General features: G+C 39.3%; 1 protein-coding gene across 2 annotated transcripts in view; it reads right to left on the bottom strand.

Moving 5' to 3' along the window:
- Window positions 1-14,294, bottom strand: part of CAB39 (calcium binding protein 39) — a 42,244-nt gene extending 27,950 nt beyond the window's left edge. Inside the window, exon 1 of one of the 2 annotated variants that reach the window (XM_062583099.1) lies at window positions 14,209-14,294. The gene's annotated coding sequence lies outside the window, so the exon portion shown is untranslated. Of the gene's footprint in view, window positions 1-13,803; window positions 13,823-14,208 lie in introns of those variants that run through there. The other variant, XM_062583098.1, reaches the window with a different exon arrangement.
- Between the last annotated feature and the right edge of the window lie 395 nt (window positions 14,295-14,689).

The following is a 14,689-nucleotide window of genomic DNA, read 5'->3' as shown; positions in this document are numbered from 1 at the left end:
GCTCCAAAATACTTTTGCATCTTTGTTCAGCACGTTTTTCCAGACGAATTTACAACATGAATAGAAGAACTGCAGGTAGCAGTCCATCAGCTGCTGCACATACGACAAGTATGACTTGAGACATACTAAATGTATGAAACAAGCAATGACTAACAAGATCTGTTTAGATCGGTTGTAAAGAATATAATTTATGCATATAGGGTTTTTTATTATTACTAAACTGGCACTTTTCACCTTATACCTGACGCATCCTATTCATCATTAAATACTAACATCTTCCTTGAAACTCACTATTAACTTATTCTATGAGGTCTGTAGCATACAGAAGCTTCAATTAGATTCAAAAACAGTTTCACAACTCTACTCTGCATCACAGAATTATTTGCAATGTGATCGATTTAAAGAGGAAAAGGAAAAAAAAATCCCCTTTCCATCTAAGGATGGTATCTTACTTCAGAGATAAATCATAAAGAAATCTGCTCTATTATAACATAGAGTATAGTAAGAGAACAGAAAAGATGGACTTAATGGACTCAGAAAAGATGGAAAACTCAAAAATAAATCAGTATATAAATCAAAATAACATCATACAAGATAGCTTCTCACTTTCTGAAACTCTCTTAACATATTAAAGTCCCCAGCAGTTCACAGCCCTGCTGGCTTCTTCAGCACCAAATGCCAGCTGATTCCTTCCATTAACCAGACTTCTCTCATGCCATTCAATTACTTTACTGATGCTTCTTCCTCTTTGAGAGCCTACTTTTCCAGTAGACTTCTGCATCATGCTGGAGGAAGAAGACAGCAATGACTGCCACTGGGCTCTGCTAACTCACTACAGCTTCCTAAAAGGACATACATTATACTTCGTGACTTGTACGTTGTTTTATTCATTGCAATTGAACACACAGAACTTTTGCAGAAACTTAAGTAAAAAATGTTTTTTTTAAATAAGAATACTTCATTTAAGGGCTTCACAGATACAGCGTAAGTGCGAAAAGCCTTTTAATAACCCTTAGTATCTGAAATCCTAGTTCTTTCTCCATATTGAAGGAAATCTTATGATTCAGCTTCTTTCCCTGGTGTGCAGTTTAGAATTACCCCACCCATTCATTTCATTTTCACAGACCTTAGCACTATATTGCAATATAGTATACAGAGAGGCATGTAAACGCCTCACCCAATCCTTGGTAAATATGTAAGAAAACAAAAAATCACAAATTTCACCACAAAAAAACCCTAATATCTCTAACACACTGCCTTTAAAAAAAGTTTGCTTCCATCTTCAGGAAATACCATTAGGCAGTTTGTCTGCTTCTGGCCAGGTTGAAGTTCAAGCAATTTTCTCACAACCTGGCATTATCAGCAACCTCCTGTTGGCTCAGATGCCTTTACCACATCATCACAAAGCCCAGAATATTTCATACATGATAAAAAACACTGCAACTACGTCCATACCACAACACTCACCCCTGGAAGCAGAAACACAAAGCAAAAGAGTCCTCTTTTTAACTATTCCTATTCCTTTGCATACATTATTCCCATTTCTTTCCAGAGGTTTTCCATTGTATCAGATTTTAGGATACATATCTAAGGGTTAATTCTGTGAGGGGAGAAGCGGCAGAAGGGGAGGCAGAGAGTACACCACAGTCTCACTGCTTCTTCGTTTCACAAACTGTGATACGGTCTACGGTTAACATGCTCCCATCATACGAAGTTTTAACATCTGACACTGTACAGATGAAGTATAAGAAACTTCCCCAACCCCGCATCAGCCCCACATCTTAAGACAGAAAGGCAATGCAAAAGGCACAAGAAAAGTAGACTTTTTAAAATATGAATTAATTACATAAGGAAGAAGATTGAGAATTGTAAGCAAATGCATGTGTGTTTTTTGGAGATTCTATTTTGAAGTAAAGTTGAGATCAGTTAAACTACAAGAATGGTCGTGTGCTTGCTGCAGGTGCAATCCTCTAAGGTGCTACCTTCGATAGAGAATATGCTACCAATAAATGCAAAAATTATACTAAATAAAGTCATACTAAAAACACAAAGTCAGATTAAAAAAAATCAAAATGGATAAAATATTTATCCAAATGTAGCTTAAATAAGAACTGTGTTTTTGTGATAGTACTACTTTTAATAATAATAATAATTCAAAAAAACACCAGTATTTTTCCCCTGCTTCCTTTACCTCCTTTGGAGACCAAATCATTTGGCCTGCTAGAAACTTCTAACACTCAACCTAAGTTTATCTAAGTTCACCACATCACAGCTCTTGACATAATATATCCGAAGAACAAAGGGATCTTTAATAAACATAACCTATAATGGAACGAGATGACGTTTAGGAACTACAAAGTGAAAGCCTGAAGTTGGCGGGCTATTAAACAATGATCACGTGTAGATCAGAAACATCCTAAAACCACTGAACTAAGAACGAGGAAGACGCATTTTCCTTAAACAATTACTACTGGTCACAGTCACAAGCAAAATACAGTAAACTACACGTGTCTCTGCTTCAACATGCTATGTCTATTAAGGCTTCCCTTCCAAAATAATGAATTTGGGAGTTCATAATTAAATACTATTTCTGCCAGACTGCTGTACAAGTCATCTCGCTGCTAGGAGCCATTTAGAAACTAGGTGAGATAACGCACAGTCAGGCACAGTTTAATGTCCCTAGGTTTACTTTGGTGCATTAGCTGACAAAATTAGGGCAGAAACCCAATCACAACGTGCACAGCAGGCCGCACCGCAAAAAGATGTTGAGTCAATTGATGGAAGCTCCTGAGAAGGCAAGTCTGAGGCCATGGACGACTCCTCAGTTCTGCTATTTTCCACTCCACTGAAAAATCTTATAGACAGGGCACAAAGATTAAAAAGTAAATTATTCTGAGATCAACTTTCATCAATCCAAGCTGATTCTTGCTAGGTGAAAACACACCAAGAGAACTCAGCACTTTATTCAATGATGACACATCTCTTCTGTGAAAGGGAATTCTTGATCAAAAATCTAAGGGAATTATGTCCTGAGTCACAGGGAGAGCAGGAAATGATGATCAATAAATAAGCCCATGTTCTCAGTCAGGAACCCACTAACTTGAATCCTTTCTTTCTAGTTCATCAGAGCCTCATTCAGTCGAGGCAAAAAAAAATGTTCATTTAATTTTTTCCTTAAATTATCTCTTATCCAGCACTAAGAGCAGCCATACAGGTAGTATTTGAGCAGACCTTTAAGATCATTATTCATTTGACAGTCTTGCTTTCCATCAAACCTTTACTTTTTTTGCCATGGTTCCTGGCTCTTAAAACACAGGGTTTGATTACACTACAAAGGCTTAACTGACACAGCTATGCTGGCAAAGCCTACTAGTGCAGCTACAGCTTATGTTAGTTAAAAAAGGAAAAAAAAAAAAAAAAATACTGTGGCCAGTCTAACAGAAACTGCACTAGGACTCTTCTGGTGTTAAGCACCTTTATAAAAAGAATGTTCTTTTCTTTACACTTCTAACCAACATAGCTACCACCATAAAACCAGTGTCTAATTTTCTCAAACTAGGTATGGGAGATGCATTTTTTAATATGGCTCTTTTATCCTGCTTATCCTCAGATAAGCTTATCCTATCCCCCTCCTTCCCCAGGACACTGTGCTACACCAAAAGAAATGGGGTTCCAATGGCTGTGTGACATATTGGAAAACAGTGCTGAGATCAGCAAAGCCAGAGGTTAGTCAGGAAAAACCTCTTATTTTTTCCCCTAAATACTGAAAATCAAGAACATGACGCCACTTGCAACAGCAAGAAATCAAAACACCTTAAAATATTTACCTTAAAGGTGAAAACCCATCTATGATATTCAGATGTACATCTAATTTTCCAAAGGTGTGAGTATTGCTAACAAAACACCATTGTGTTTAAGATAAAAACTTCCAGAAAGTACCAGGCTGAAATTTAGCCTAAACAAAACTGTCATGAGTTCAGGAAAGCACATTGATTATATTATTTTCCTTTCTGACTAAATCTCAGACTCATTATTGAACTGATGATCAAACTGCATGTCATGATTTAAAAAAAAAATAGGAAAAAAAAACATTAAAGACAGTTCACTCCTTTCTCCCAGGAAAGAATCTAGCCACAGTGACACAGAAATTCCACATATTGTCATCATGAAAGTATTTATATCCAAAACTCCTGTAAGAAGTGTCCTTTAGCCAACTCTCTCAGACAGCTCCCATACTCTTTTTCTCTATTACCCGGTCAAGTATTTGGTCAACATCTTAAAAGTTCAATTTCTGGTACATAAACCACAACACACCTAAATTGCCAAGAAAGGTGCATTCCTTTAGGGCCAAAGCAGATCACAGAGCCCAGAAAGTTATATTTAGGGGCAGAGATGATGCATACCAGAGTTAGGAGAACTACCTAGGGAATAAACCTTCAGGAGAGATTTCCTGAGAGCCAGAACTTTGAGATCATGTCATCGTATTTTTATTTTGCAGCAAATATTTTGGAGTGGACGGAAGGAAGCTCCAACTTAACCCCTGACTCCATGTCATGCTGTGAAATGTTATGTAGCACAGGAATCAAGAGGAAAAAAGATACAGACTGTCCCCAACAAAATGCATCCAGGTTCTTGCCATATCAGTCTCAGTAAGAGTCATTCCAATGACTCGCAAGTTGCCTGCAAAAACACATAAGAAACACAGGGTATGTCAGCACACGTGTACTGAAAAGCCAGATACTCCACAAAAACCCACTTGAAAGTCCCTTTCCACTGCCTGAATGTTTCAGTTACTGAAAAGTTACTTGTACATTACATAGAAATAGAAAAGAAAAAGTCTGTGGTGGTCCATAAGGTATTCAAATCTATATGTTATGCTTCCTCCATCACAGTTGTATTCTCTTTTGAGGACACCAGGTTATCCTTCTTGGTAGCTGCCCCGCCAATCACTGGAAGTGAACCTCTCTATGTCAGAGTAACAAATAAAACACAATAAAAGCCTTGGGATAAGCAGGTAGGAGACCCTCATAGAAATGTTTAAAAATCCAGCTTTATGCCAATCAACACACAAAAGAAAGCACATTACAGTTCCCACTGGCTAGAACTAAGATAAGTTGTCTATTAGTTTTAGAAAGTATCTTTGTATTTAAAAATTGGTGTGCACAGGGGTAGAAAATAGAGCAGCAGAAAGATACCTCTGCAAAAGGAAAACTTTCCAGCTGATTACTAGCTGCTTTCAAGTAAATATTGGGGATGTGATTCTCCAAGGCGGAACAGTCCAGAGGGTTCACAAAAGCTAACTGAGTACTGGAAATAGTCAAAGTTTTCTATATAGGAGTCAGCAGCTCTTCTGAAAAACACCTAAAGGTCTACAAATCAAAAATGTTTGGGAACTACCAGTCCAAGGGCAGTAGGTGTAAAGTAAGGCTTGTAACAAGCAACTAATATTAGACCAACGAACACGGTGGAAAAAGCTGAAGCATCTTTGAGGGACAGAGTTCCTTTATCTGATCTGCTAAGAGTTAAGACTGGAAAGGGGAACTAGTAAATTGTTCCACAGCACTAAAATAAGAGCTCTCAGCTTCAGTCTTCTAATGCAGTTACTGTGTAACACTACTAAAAGAAATTGAACCCTATCATAAAACTTACTATCTCTAGAAGTTTACCCAACAAGTAACTACGCAGCTTTTTTCTAACTACTGGAAAAACATTCCTCTAAAAGGACAGCAGATCTTCTAAAGGACTGACACCAAGGTCATATGGAAATTGTTGTGTTTTAGCTGATATTTATACTCCCACATCATATATTATTAGTGATTTCAGTTATGCCAGTAAATCCCATCTTCTTAGGGTTATTTAAAAGAAAAAAACCTTTCAGAGCAAATAAATGCACTAGCTTAAAAGCAATTGTTTAAGTAAAGGGTTATAAAAAGGACTCATGCAGAGTTTAAAACAGTATAGTATCATTGCTTTCTGCATATCTAGAGACTTCAGTTAGTCCTTAAACCAAACAATGAAATCCTCTAAAAATTGACAACTATCAAATTTCATAGCCTTGGTGAACTCTGATGTTATTAAAAGAGCTCAAATTGTTTCAAAAAAATCTTTTCTATGCTAAATGACCTGTAATCATGGAGGCTAGTCAACAAAACAATCAGAATTACAATATAGAAAATGTTGTAGAGAATTATATTTTCAGTGACAATAACAATCCTAAATGTAAGAAGAAAATTCTAAATTTAAGAGGGACTGTATAAGGTTATGCTTTTAAGGCACTGGTTTAAGAGTATAATCCTAAAACATTGCAATCAAAATGCACAATTTCTTATAAATTCTGCAAGATAATTTGTAATAGTATTATTAAAATTTCTGAAAACAACAAATACAAAACATCTGAAATAGCACTTTTAAAAGTCAAAAGATACAGAAGCAAAACAGGAGATTTCACACAATCCAGACATTTATTAAACTAAAATCTTTCACTACTAAGTTGAACAAGATTTAAAATAAACTTCAGCTGAAAGGTATCATAGCTCATTACATTTCAAACTATCCAGGTTCTCCTTTTAGTTCCTAAAAATATAATTTTTAATTTTCTCATTTAATAAGAAAAACAATCATTTTAAAATTATTAATTATATTATCTATTGTTAGGGACTTGATAAAAGGACAGATTTTCTCAGTTTTAGTGTAAATCTTAGAGACATAAATCCACAGTACCTTAATAATCATAATAAAGTACCATAATAAATAGAAGGAATGAGTTACAGAAACTTCTGCTATATTTACTAAGACTTCTACATCATTGTAAGGGTTTCTGAAAGTTAAAAATAACCCATGCAGTGATTCAAGATTCAGTCTTTCTGGCCAACAATCCTTTCCCTTGTTCACTGAAAAGCTCAAGAGCAGCTAACTCTGAAACACAGATTTGATGTTACTCCCTAGATTTGCTTCTATCAAGTCCTCAACCTGCATGAATACCCTCGGAGCGACCGCCAGCGCTGGAGAGAGAGCAGAACTACCTGTGAGAGTCCCTTCCAACAGCTCCACTCTAGCAACACTGATAGCTTATTCTGTGCAACTCCTAGGGGAAGCAAAAAGCCTTGCATGGTCAGTCTCAAAGGAAAAATATAATCCATCTTCTGTTGAAGCTACATTATAAATCCACGCTTATATATAAAGTTAAAAAATATATAGTAGCCATATATGCACACACACATATGTGCCTTTAAGTTCCCAAACAAGAATGAAAGTTCACTAAACAGAATTCATTTCTCTTTAAGCTTGATAAAACTGAATATGCAAAAAGAAGTAAATACAACTACAAGTCAGAAAGTTAGGGGAGTTGGGATTCTTTCGAAGTTAAAAGAATGAAGAAAACTGCCACGCAATTGGTTCACAGAATTGAAAACCTCAATACATTCTTAAGCTTGTCACTCCACTGATATAGCATGATCGTGCACAAATGTACTGACGTTTTGGGGATTTGGGGAGAAATTTTTCCATAATCCTGAAATAAAGAGGCTTTCTTGGACCCAGGGGCATTAACCCCTTCACATAACACACAGAGGCAGACCCACACCAGCCAGACTGTGCAGCTACACCACAACTCTACACAGAATGCTCTGTGAATGGATGCAAGGAGCTGTTTATCAGTTGTTTATTCCAGCTCCACCCTATTACAGAGTTAAGAGTTTAAATATTGCTCAACGTCAATTATAGAAGTAAAACGGAAATACATTAGTCAATAGTGATGAGTCAACAGACTGCTTTTCTTAGAGATTATAAATCTAAATAATCAGGTCCAGAAAAGCATTTGTTTAGAAAACTTAGGATCAGGAAGATTCCTTTGTTGTCAATCACCATCCGCAAAATCCATGGAAAAAAGCAGGCTTCCTCTGGTGGCTGGAGCAACTCAGCTGCCCAGCACGACCTGTCATCACTCAGCTTGCAGGGAACTGGCAGCTCAGGGGGACGCTCCCTTGGAGAGCTGGAATGGAAAGGTGCCAGCTTTCCTGCCTACCTTGCAGGGGCAATAAGGTCCTGGAGGGAGAGCATTTTTGTTTGCTTTCGGACCATATTTGAGTGCATGCTGTAATTTCCATGTTTAAGTAGCAAGGCTCACAAGTCAAACACTCTGCATTTCCAGACTTAAGGTTTTCTAATTATCCTGACTATTTTAGTTCTCTTTCGCCATATTTTTCTAAGAGAAGCTATCATTCATTTCATAGACGATCTATCCCAAGCTACTAAAAAGAAGTATTTTCCATATGAACTTTTCCTTATTTGTTTCTGAAATTAGAGAGCATACAACGAGCAAGGTAGAAGACGGCAAAAACAGCGCTCTCAGTCAACACCCTCAAGTACTGCCCAGGACAGCAGAACTCTTGCAGATTCTTCTTTCTCGTTAAGCAAGAGATAGCCCAAGATCTAATATGTGGCCACTATCTAAGTATTTATCTTCGTCTGGGAGCCCCAAATGAGATTCCAAGACTAACAACTAACTACAGCAGTGATTCAGGTGCCTAAATGACTAATGCCACTTCCGAGGCCTAGGACAGCATACCGGCTCTCCAACCGCCACTTCAGAAAATCACAAGCCTTCTACCTATCTGGGGAAGATGCTGGAGAGCATCTAAAAATCATACTAGATACCTATTTTTAGGCATCTGAACCCCACATCATGAGAGGAAGCTACTGGAAAAAATGCTTTCAAAACGTAAGCTCCTGAGTGTCCTATTACACAATATGTAGTGAAGTCAGGCATTCGAATTAACAGGAAATTCTCTATGCTTAAACTCATTACACAAAAAACAGGAGGAGGAGAACCACCAGACTGGAGATCACTGGTAAAATTACTTCCTTTAGCATTTGTGAACCAAGTCCACAAAGAACTGAATTCTTTTTCTTCAGGAAAAGTACCTGCATGAGGTGCAATAAGGACCATCAAATATTACGTCAAGATTAAACAAATTCATTTAAAGGATGCTCATCGCGGAGCATCCTCTTGTGCACTGACTGAACAAAAGCTCCTACAGAAACAAAACTGTAAACAATCATGTAATCAGAGCTTCTGTAAAGCAATGTAGGCAAAGCAAACTGAAGTTCTGCTATGTGTTAATTTTTGAAAGATTAATTTTGCTTTCTCAACATTTTTCTAACATAACATTGAGCACGCACAAAGCCTCCATCAAGAAGTTTGTCTCAACCCTTCCTCCTACAAGGTACCTCTAAATTCCCCCATGAAGTTTCTCCATCACTAACAATCTCTGCTCAGAAGAAACGTAGGACTTGAATAGCAGGTGTTACAGGTTAGAAGGAGAAAGCATTCATAAACTATGTGGGAGAGACTTCTCAGCACTCACCTATGTGAAGGCTCTATCTGTCTCATTCAGGTAGAATAAAAATCTTTGCATTTTCTTTTCTAAAATTTGAATTCTCTGTGATTTAAACTTTTCCTTTATCACTACTTCTTCTCTAGAATACGTTCCATAAAGTCAAGATGTTATATGCTGATTAACTTTACAAATCATCTCAAGATAACAGGCAACAACATAAAAATTGTTGACATATTTGAACAAAGCATGATCTGCCAAAACAGGAAAGTGCTTGTTTTACACAAAATAACCTAAGTAATACATAGTGATAGAAATAACTTTTACCTCATTTGTACCACTGTAGCAAAAACTCCTGAAACTGCTTACCTAGAGAAAGAGCTCAGAGATTCCACTGGGGCAGGATGCTCTGAAGCACCGTCAGCACACGCATCTACATCACAGTACAAAACTTGACTAATTGTTCAATGTCAACAGACTTTTCTAAAAAAAATTTCTCAGCACATAATTTTAGAAGTTGGATTAGCTCCAAAGCAGTACTTGAAAAAAGCTATCCACGCATGGATGTCTTCCTAGGTGAGCTGCTAGCCAGGGGAGTACAGAGTAAAACATTAGCGGAAGTGGCATCAATCTCATAGCCTGCTTCTGCCCGGGAAAGTATTAAAGCTGGCCAGATACAGACCAAGTCCACCTTCTACAACCTTCTCTTCAATACACTTTCTTTGCATTTTCATAAACCAGAAAGCTTTACCTAAAAGTAAATTTAAAAATACACATGAACTTTGCAGAAAGGTATTTCTTCAGATGCTAGCTATCTGCTTGCACTCCACTAGCAGCCAGAAGAAGATTATGTACTCTCCATTTCTAGGAATGCTTCTCTTAATTTTTTGATCATTAGTTTTAATACAGGTAACTTCAAAAGAGGTAAGGCACTACACATACATGAATGACTGAACATAAGTACTTTTCTCAGCATCACACAGATTCAACTCCCTGAAAAGGTGACATATTAATCCAATTTCATTAGTAGTCAAGTCCTATCCTAGCTATTTTTAAGTGTCATGTTTCAAAACCGGGGGGGGGGGGGGAGGGTAGTCAAATTTTTACTTACATTCTTTCAGTAACAGAAATGAACTTGTTATCAATGCAAACTGATAAAAGCACGCAATAGAGTAAGAATCAGAAGCGGCACACAGCAATTTTTCACTTACGTAGCAATTTGTATGTAGATCATTCAAAGGTATATCAGACTGTTTTAAAATAACTTAAAGTAGTCACTCCTAAATAACTTCACCCAAAGACATTTCTCAACTTAGAAAAACATATCGATATATCAATACAGTTCTGTGCTAACTATAACTTCTCAATTTCTGAACTGCCTTTATGAATATATTTAACTTTTTAGTGATGAATTCTCTAAGTGTTTGAAGGCATGGGCAATGGAAGAAAAAAAATACAAAGCAAATATATTTTTAAAAAGGTACTGGGTATTTTCTTAGAAGTAGCAAAACTTCCAATAAACAGAAGGATCAGCTACAGCATTCAGCAATTTGACCCCATAATTTCATGCCCTTGTAGATGGAATTAAAATATGCTTCCTTTTGGCATATTTAAAATCCACAGTCAAGAACTTTTTATAGTGCCTACTGACTCTACAGGATATTAGCTAGAATACTCCAAAACAAGAGAGTTAGAAAGCAAACTGCAGCTGTTTATTTACACCTAAGAAAATTACTCTCTAAATTAATGTTGTCTCAAAAAAACAGACCATCATGGCTTCTGAGGAATGACCACAGTTATTCTTGTAAACACAGCACATTATAGCTGCTACCAGTTTGGATCAATCCTGAATTCAATCCTTTATGCAGAGTATTTAAGTAGGAACAAGTGAATGTGTCATTTTATCATCAAGTAGAATAAGGAAAGCATACAGATTTCTTCAGGTTAAAGACCAACCAAATTCACATGACAGCAGTTTAAGCCTTAGGTACTACCAAAGCATGTATTGAAAAGTCTAGATCAAGACCGTTAAAATAACCCAAGACAACATCATCTTTTAAATTAACTTTTCTGTTTGCATTGAGGGAAAGTGTATCAGCTTAAAGTTTCACTTTATAACTGAAGACATGAAGTTTCATTAAGTCACGAACCTCCACATCTTACTGAGCAACAAGCATATAAAAGCATAACACAGAAACTATAGAAAGAGCGCACAGAGAAAAGGGGCTGAACTATCAAACTTTCACGTTATTAGACACCTAAGTCAGATAACATAAGCAACATTTTAAAGTTCTCCTGCTAAAACAGCGCAATCCTGGCAACTGATAGAAGTAAGAATTTTTCCAGCTTGTTTGAGACTTATCTATAGTTACAAAAATATACAGTTAAAATGAACACTATGACTTAAGATCACTGAACAATTAAGAAGTCATAATCTAATGTAACTAGTATCTAGCTTCAACTTTTAGCTAACAAGTAGTAAACATGCACATAACTCACTACTTTCTTACCAAAAACTACTATATTTATAAGATTTCAGCTGTATAGCCTAGGAAATACAACATTGGAAATTTGTATTTTTTGCATTGTACATTATGCACTTAAGCTAGCTGCTTAAGCAGCCTGTTACGACACTACTACTTTTGGAGGAGCAGATGAGTCAAATCTTATTTTTGCTAGAAAAATCTGCAGAGAAGTCCTCCAAGATCCATCCAATTAGACAAACGTAATCACACTTCAATAGTCAGTCCTATAATTAGACCGTGTTATAAGGCGTCAGAACTAGAGAAAGCAGCGCTAGAAGGGACCTTATCTTGGCTCCTTCCTGCCACCTGGCCCAAAGCAGCATCAACTATTAGTGTGTCATTCATACACTTCACATACAGTAGAAAAAAAGACTACATTTTGCAGCAGAAAAAAAAAGACTACATTTTACCAAATGCTTAAAGCTTAGAAGGGCACCACAGAGATTACCAAAGTTTCAAGGAAGACCTTGCACATAAATTAAGGCCGGAAATAATAACTCCTTGAAATATTTGGTTTTTTGTGGATGCTAGTGTTACTAACCAAAAAGGTAGAAAGTGCAGAGTATATAGCACAGCAGTAAAGTCTCATTTGACAAGCATCTGTTAATTAATAAGAAACTTAAGCATTAGCTTCCATGATAGAATGCAAACTAGATGCTATTTCCTCCTGAATAAACGCATAAAAGCAATCATAAAAGCAATCAAGGAATTCCAAGAGGTGGAGTTTTCTTAATATTATCACACCCCACCGGGAATACACATTGGTCTGTGCTTGATAATACCAAGAGCACAATTATCTCTCAAAGACATAGTGTCATGAAGTAGTACTTAACTGACATTTTCATCTAGTCTCATTTATCTAAATACATACATCCCAAATAAACATGAATTCTATTTTATAATTCTGTTCTACAATACATCTTTGTCAGTAACTGCGTGGTAAATACCCATGCAACATGTCAAAGTTTCAGAACTTTAAGTCAATATAAAGAATGTAATTAATTTTTTAAAAAATCAACAGCACTAGCCTTTAAAAAAAGATCATCAACACATTAGTCCATTCAAGTGAATGTGTACTATGAAGACCTTTATTCTGCTTGCTCTCAACACCACCAGACGTAACCTTCTTGTATAGCAAGACCACTACTGTCTAAAAAACCCTTAATGACAAGCATCAGACTACCATCAAGATTACAATTTAAATACAAGTAAACTTAAGCCAAGTATATACTACCTGGCTGACTCAAGAGTTTCTCACATCCCAACACAAGCACAAAACTAACTGCAAAACATGATATTCTTATAATATGGAGTCAACAACAGACAAGAATCCTACCAACACAAAGTGCCGTGGGTTATCATGCTGCTCCTAAAAAATCAGGTAAGCTATCAATTTGCAGCCAAATTGGGCAGCCAAACAAAACGTCAGGCCGTTCTTCTGACACCAAAATGGGCACCATGCATCTCCAACTCTTGGGCCTTCTTTTTTCCTCTGCTTAAAGGCATGTGCTACATCAGCAGGTATTAATGAAAGGTACACAACACTGTAAGCAGCAAAAGCCTGTTATTTGAAGGTTCAGATACCAAGACACCAGCTCAGGACGTTAAATTTCCTCTGACAGTATGTGATTTTGTGAGCTCCTACCATTAAAAAGGAAAATGTGTTTCCTGACGATAAACTAAACTGCTAATGGGAAAAGACAAGGCCTCATTAGAATGCCCCACAAAAAACTTCAAAATATTTTACACTAATGAATTTCATTTTTGATCTACATTTGAACTATTTTTTGAGAGCACTGCTGAACCTAAGGGGCCTGGGTCACATAATTCAATCTTTGACTCATCGTGCAGATTAAATCACACCAGTCCCGTGTAGGTTTTAAACAAATCGCCCGGACCTATGTGACCACCCACCACAACTTTCAGTATTTAAGGAAAGTTACCCCTCGGAAAACGGAGTGCGGAACACTTCCCAGTTTCAATACTAGCAGAATCTCCCAGGACTGCGGCGGGGAAAAATGGAAAAGCTTAGAAAAAACGGAGAAGACCTTATGCACACCCCCCTCGCAGCTCTCGCCGCGCCGAGGCCTGCGAGGCCGCCGCACGCGAACAATTGTAGGAAGAGGCCTCGGGAACGGGGATTAGGCGGCCGGGGGAGCCGGGGCCTCCCCGCGCCTCGGCTCGGCAGCGCGGAGAACAAAGGGGCGCCGGGCCGCGGCGGCCCCTCGGCGGGGCAGGGCCGCCCCGCGCCGCCGCCCCGGCCCCGGCCCCGGCCCCGCCGCCGCCCGCGCCCCGGCCCCGCGAGCGCGCTACCGGCCCGGCCCCGCCCGGCGCCCCCCGCCTCGTACCTCGGTGCGGAGCGCGGCCCGGCGCCTCCGCGGCGGCGGGGCCTGCCGCTGGCGCGCCCGCGCACCGACCCACGGACCGGCGGCGCGGCGCGGCTCGCCCCCTCCCCCCGCCCGCCCGCCCGCCCGCGGAGCTGCTGCTGCGGCGCGGCGGCCCTTCCCTCGCCCGGCGGCGGAGCGCGGCGACCAGCCGGCGGCGGCGGCGCAGCGCAGCGCGGCCACGCTTCCGCCTCGCGCCGCCCCCTGCCGGCGCGGCGGACTCAGCGCCCGCCGCCGCGCGCCCCGCCCCCGCCGACCGCCCCGCCCCGCCCCGCCAACCGCCCCCGAGGCGCTGCCTCCCAGGCGCGCCCCGGGCGGCCCCCGAGGAGCCCCTGAAGCAGGCCCCAGAGAGCCCCGAGGTGGCGGCCCCCCCAGGAGCCCCTGAGGCAGATCCCAAAGGAATCTCTAAAGCAGAGCCCACAGCACCCCTGAGGTAGCCCCCAAG

This window comes from Rhea pennata, chromosome 9, assembly GCF_028389875.1.
Source record: "Rhea pennata isolate bPtePen1 chromosome 9, bPtePen1.pri, whole genome shotgun sequence".
Lineage (NCBI taxonomy): Eukaryota > Metazoa > Chordata > Aves > Rheiformes > Rheidae > Rhea > Rhea pennata.
This window is presented reverse-complemented; position numbering and strand designations above follow the sequence as displayed.